The following is a 5927-nucleotide window of genomic DNA, read 5'->3' as shown; positions in this document are numbered from 1 at the left end:
ACACACACACACACACACACACACACACACACACACACACACGCACACACACACACACGCACGCACGCACGCACGCGCGCACACTCACGCATGCAGTTCATGTCTCCCACTGGACCGCCTCCATTCTTGTTTCCCGAACTCGAAGAGATTTGTTGGAAGTTTTCTGCAACTGTTGCACATCACACTGAGAATGTGTTGTACTTTTTACCAGTGGTTGGCCCCGGCTCGCCCTCCTCAGTCGGCATGCGTTATTCCACTGTGCCGCGGCTGCTGGTCACCGCCCATGCAGCTATTGAGCAAAGACACGGAGAGCATTTCTTGAGTCAAGATGATTTAAAAAAATTAAAAAAGATCACAATAAGTATTATAACACTATTCATATTAATAATTACTACAATAAATCTAATCCGCACAGGATTTACGCCGGTCATGTCGATACAGCCCAGAGTGTCTTTTCCCATCTCATTTTTACAAATTATTATGGAGCGTTTGGGCACAAATCCAAAATGACGTGATTTAGGCAATTCCATTAACTCGCATCGCATTTTCCAAGTTCGCGTAACGTAGCCGCAAACACTAATATGAACTCCAAGCAAATTTGTTAGCTCCGACTTTGAAACGAGAGGCCTACTAGCCCGCCTCTAGCATGCTAACAAATAGCTCCAGGCTCCCGCTCATGCAAAGGCGTTAAAAATAGAAAAGTTGCCAAAGCTTAAATGCGCCGAACATCTTTTGCGATACAGCCTCAAGTCATCTGCGTACGTTCTTAAAAGTACTGAGACATGGAGAGAAAATAAACGTCCGACTAATTGCACATTTAAGCATTCAGCTACATTTTTTAGGGAATGTTCTTTAATCCACGAGGCACCCCCAGTCACACTGCCGTGTGATCCTTTACAGTGGAAATGAGTGTTCTTCGCCTCCAGATTTGAGACTCATCTTTACCCCCACCTTCAGCTCAGGACGCGCACGGGCCCAAAATAAATAAATAAATATATACAATAAAACTCCACTCGGTCCTGTCGGAGCTCAAAATGGCTCGGAGCAGCGGCATTTGGTCTTGACGCGCATTTAACCGTTTACTGGTGTCTTCATCTCTGAACTGGCTTCACCCACGTCACGTCATGTTTCTTAATGGACGCAGCGTGTGCAGTGTGCACATACAAAACTGTGGCGTTGCTGCACATGGTGCTCTGATCGCGCTTCGCTCTCTGGCTAGAGTTTAGAAAGTGGCCCGATGTTCATCTTTGTTTCGTGGAGAAACCTCGAGGGAAACCTGTGAGACCTGCTTGGTCAACAGAATGGAGAATTACAAACTCAAAGCTAACTACACTTGCATGGCAAGGTGAGTAACGTCGCCAGCTAGCGGGCTAGTTTGTTTGGTTGCTTGTTAAATTCCATCAACGGGGAACCGAGAATTGCATCGAATTGTTGTGAGCAGCAACCCCTGCCGCGTCACACATTTGGCAACCCAAAACCAAACTTATATTAAACGGTGACAAGACATACAAGGAATCAAGATGTCTCCACACGTATTGCCCCCCCCCCGCCCCCTCCGAAACACACACACTCACACAAAATGGATGCGCGTTCTGCACGCCGCCACCCAAAGGTGCCTGCAGGCCTATTTAAGATGCAGACTTCCATGTCCCAGTAAATGATATTAAAAGTCATATCATGAATAAATCAGCAGGCAGCCTCCTGATGTCTCCTCCATGACACATTCACATACAGGATGCGGGAGGAAGACGAGGAGGGGAGGAAGATGCCATCGTGCCCATCACCACGCTCCCGGATTAGCTCGTGACAGCGCATGATGCACCCCACACCCAACAAACCTTATGCAGCTTGCAAAAACTGAAAGTTGCGACTAGTATTATTACTATGAGAAGTATTAGTAGTCGTAATGTTATTCAAATAATAATAATATTCGCAATATTAGACTTAGTAGTAGTAGAAGTAATAGTAATAGTACTGTTGTTAGCATCGATGCTAGTGCTAACGTGATAACAACATATAAGCAATCCGGGGTCGCCATGGCAACCAGCCAGGTTCGAAATGTAGCTGAGTCAAGGCACACCTACATACACCTATTCATTGATCCCCCCCCCCGCCCTCAATTTTAAAAAATGCCATTATTTATTATTTTCGGTGCAATTATATAACGGACGTAAATCGTTCGCAAATTTTTGCAATTTGCCTTGCTCCTGTTACTAGATGTCTCAGCTCACTCAGCTCATCAGTACAGCGTCAATATCATTCGCTCTATACAGAGGATAAAGAATACATGGCTGCAAGCATTGTTGAATGAATGTTGAATGTTGTTGCTAAAGTGTTCTTTACACTATTTATTTACATCATTACTCTTTTTTTTAAAAGGTACAATATTATAGAGTGCTTAGTAAAAAGCATACATTTTGCTACTGGAACAGACGAATGGCTTTTTCATTTCAACGGCGAAAGATGATCTGATTTACGAGGGCTTTGACTTTTTTCCACTAAGATCTCAAGGCGCCACCGCAAATAACAACAGAATGATGAATCCTCGTAAACAAATATTGTACTGAAATTTTTTTGATTTGAAAATGTATTCGTGGCATGAGCAATATCACGATGGATCGTCGAGTTTCTACGGATAACCGCATTAGTCGTGACACCATTTTGCTTCTCACCGTTGCCATTAATGTTGGGCAGCTGTGGCGTCCATCTTACATCGGCTGCTGGCCTCATACACGTGTTAAGCACTGTACGTTTATTTGGTCAATTATCTTCATGCTGGTGAAGTTTCTGCAGTGGTCTACCTATTAGCGTCTATAATTAAATGATGAGGAGAAAGGTGGGAGGATGGAACAGGAGGCAGACAGAGAAAGGGGGCGGCTGGAAAGCGCGCTTTAATTTGGTTATGATCTAATTTGCTTTGATTAAAAATGTATGCAAATCCCCCTCGGCATTGGGGATCAGTGAGGAGAGGCGACACCTCGCTCGCTCTCGCCTACTTTCTCTACTTTCACTTCTCCTCAAAGGGTCCACTCAAAGTGTCACACTTGGGCATGCGCGGGCTGGTTGCAGGCGTTTTCCACTACGTTACGGCATCTCTCGCCGTTACAGCGCCTGACCTCGAGTCCTTCGCGGGACTCCAAAGGGCCCATCCCAGACGTCCATCTCCCCCGTCAGGCTCGCCCTCTGAAGGGCACACATTGCCCGTTAGGTTTTTTTATTTTTTTTTATTTTGCCTTCTGCTTCTCAAGCACCGAAAGCTATGCTTCTGCATGCTCCCGGGCATGTGCAACCTTCAGCCAGGCACTCACTTTTGTGTGTTGTAAATATGCGCCTGTGCGCGCATATATGTGTGTGTGTGTGTGTGTGTGTGTGTGTGTGTGTGTGTGTGTGTGTGTGTGTGTGTGTGTGTGTGTGTGTGTGTGTGTGTGTGTGTTTGCCATTGTATGTGGATAAGGAGGCAGGTCGGCTCGCTAACTGCATCGATTTGCATGCCGACCGGCGCTATTCTTGTCAGTCTCCATTTTCTCCCTCCCGCCGCCGTCCAAGTTGAGCGTAATGAAGTCGGGTCCGCCCCTGTGCCTAACTCGCTCTTGCTCTCTCACTGGCTTAATCGTGTTTTTTTTTCTCCCCCCCCCCCTCTCGGGTATCAGCAAAAGCACATACACACACAAAAATTGACATTCTATATGTAAAATGTTCAACCGAACCAGATGGTTTCATCGAATGAATTTTCCACGAGGTGTAGGGATGCGACAATGAATCCATGAATCGCCAACTAATTGTCTTTCAAATGAACAACTACTTTTATCATCGATTCATTGACAGATTCAGGATGGAATTTTGGTTTCGCTTCTTCTTTGGCAGTATTAGCAATGACAAATATAGAATATCCTTGTATGACTTTTGGGTTTGGTGTGTGATTGGCAGGCAGCTCAAGCTATGACCGAGCCCAGTCACCTCCACGTGACGTCCACTTGGTCTAATCCGAATCCCTCATTGGAATCCCAGTGGGGCAATTATTCCATCATGGCAAGCGCAAGTAGCAGAAAAGAAGAGGAAGTGTTTGATATGGCTCTCATTAGACGCACAGGTGGATTGGAGTACAGCGCGGCGGCCGACGTGCTCATTTGTATGCCGGCGGGTCGCTGGCGTGTCCGTCCAGCGCGTTTTGCCGTTCGGTCAGCCAGTCAGCCACTCGGGCCTCATGTGCGCGTCTATTACGTAAGCACGGGGACAGATGCTGAATCATCAGCTGTCGACTGGAATGCCCTCGCTACACACAGGGCTGCACCACACACACACACACACACACACACACACACACACACACACACACACACACACACACACACACACACACACACACACACTGAGCATGTCATGCACTATTTCCCATCCTGAGAGCGAAATTGCGAGACAAAAGGAAGCGCGTGAGGTGACGGTGGCGACGGCAGCGGCCCGGCAGATAGAGGACCGCAGTTGAAGAAGAAGAAGAAGCGAGAAGAAAGGCGAGCGAGATCTTCCCGCAGCTGCCTGTCAGGGTTTGATGTGCTTTAAAAGCTTTTTCATGTTACGCAACTTTGAAGACGATGTTTGATATTTACCCCTCCCTCTCATGGCTAGTTTGTTAGCTGTTGGCTAAATCTCGCTAGCACCTCAATGCAACGTATCTGATTATCCTGCTTTTGTCCCTTTTTTTTTTGGTAATTCAAGGACAGCTCCAACAAAAAAGTACTCACACTATGTACTTAGGCCTGGTACACACATAAGGATGTTTTCACATCTTGAAAGTTTATTTGTTACAGAGCCAGCACATAAAGACAAAAACGAAACAAAAAACAGGAATTTAAGAGTTTTGGTCCTATTGTGTGTGGTCCGCTCCGATCATCTCAACATAGACACCAGTTCTGCCATATCGTTATTTGTTACAGAGCCAGCACATAAAGACAAAAACAAAACAAAAAAGAGGAATTCAAGAGTTTTGGTCCTATTGTGTGTGGTCATCTCAACACAGAAACCGGTTCTGCCATATCGCGGCTTGTTTGGCTGGCCCCGTGGCTGTTGGGGTTTCTGCTACAAAGACAACCAAGTGTGACTGTCCTGTCCCGAGTGTGACTTTGCTGTCTTGCTGTCTGTGAATTGTGGGCAGAGACTTTCATGCGCACCATCTCTCGCCGCGTCTGCCCTTCTCCACTGTGAAGTTAACCGCTCCATTTTTGTAGTTACCTGTCCCAGTTGGTATGAAAGTCCTTCTTATATTCATTTCCAACTACGTTCGGATGTCGAAAAATTATCATGGCGCCCAAAACATGGCTGGGCGCCCAAGTCTTGACACCTACTTACCCGCCTTGACAAAAACAATAAAAATCACGACTGAAATATCAACAGAACAACTATTTTCTTTTGTTTCATCTCATCGATTTTTTTTTTTTCCCCTCACCGCCGCCTCCAATTTCGCCCCCCGCATCACCTCAGCATGGGTGATTCATTTGTCTCCGGCACATTATAGAGCAACAACGCCAGGCTCACTGGCGTCCGTATTGCCACGATGCGTATTTGTTGAGCGGTGGAGATTTCATATAAATGCGATTTCCGCGCACTCTCCTTCCAGCATCATGCCCTTTGTCGTCGAGCGCCCCCGCCCTGCCGCACCCTCCTCCCTCATTTATTTATCCTCTTTCCTCCACTACCTCCCCAATACCCACCCACCATCCTCTCTCCTCTCCATCCCTCTCTCTTTTGCTCTCTCATCAGACGGATGTAAGAATAGAACAGGGGAAGCCCTCTCACCTCTCCCTGCATGCCAGCTAATTAGCATATTCATGAGGCAGCTCATAAATTATACATGAGATCCGGAGGGGGGGAAACAGAAGAATGAGACGCCGAGACACACACACACATTCTCTCACACAAGCTGCCATATGCGT

General features: G+C 46.6%; 1 long non-coding RNA gene across 3 annotated transcripts in view; it reads right to left on the bottom strand.

Moving 5' to 3' along the window:
- The window catches only part of LOC109522794 (uncharacterized), a 58418-nt gene that overhangs the window by 6488 nt on the left and 46003 nt on the right, over positions 1-5927 (bottom strand). The window contains exon 3 of one of the 3 annotated variants that reach the window (XR_002169621.1): positions 89-289. The exons of 1 other annotated variant lie outside the window; for it this stretch is intronic. This is a non-coding gene — a long non-coding RNA (uncharacterized LOC109522794). The remainder of the gene's footprint in view (positions 1-88; positions 290-5927) is intronic. One more of the 3 variants, XR_002169620.1, reaches the window with a different exon arrangement.

The sequence above is a fragment of the Hippocampus comes genome, unplaced genomic scaffold (assembly GCF_001891065.2).
Source record: "Hippocampus comes isolate QL1 unplaced genomic scaffold, H_comes_QL1_v1.1 scaffold227, whole genome shotgun sequence".
NCBI classification, from domain to species: Eukaryota; Metazoa; Chordata; class Actinopteri; order Syngnathiformes; family Syngnathidae; genus Hippocampus; species Hippocampus comes.
This window is presented reverse-complemented; position numbering and strand designations above follow the sequence as displayed.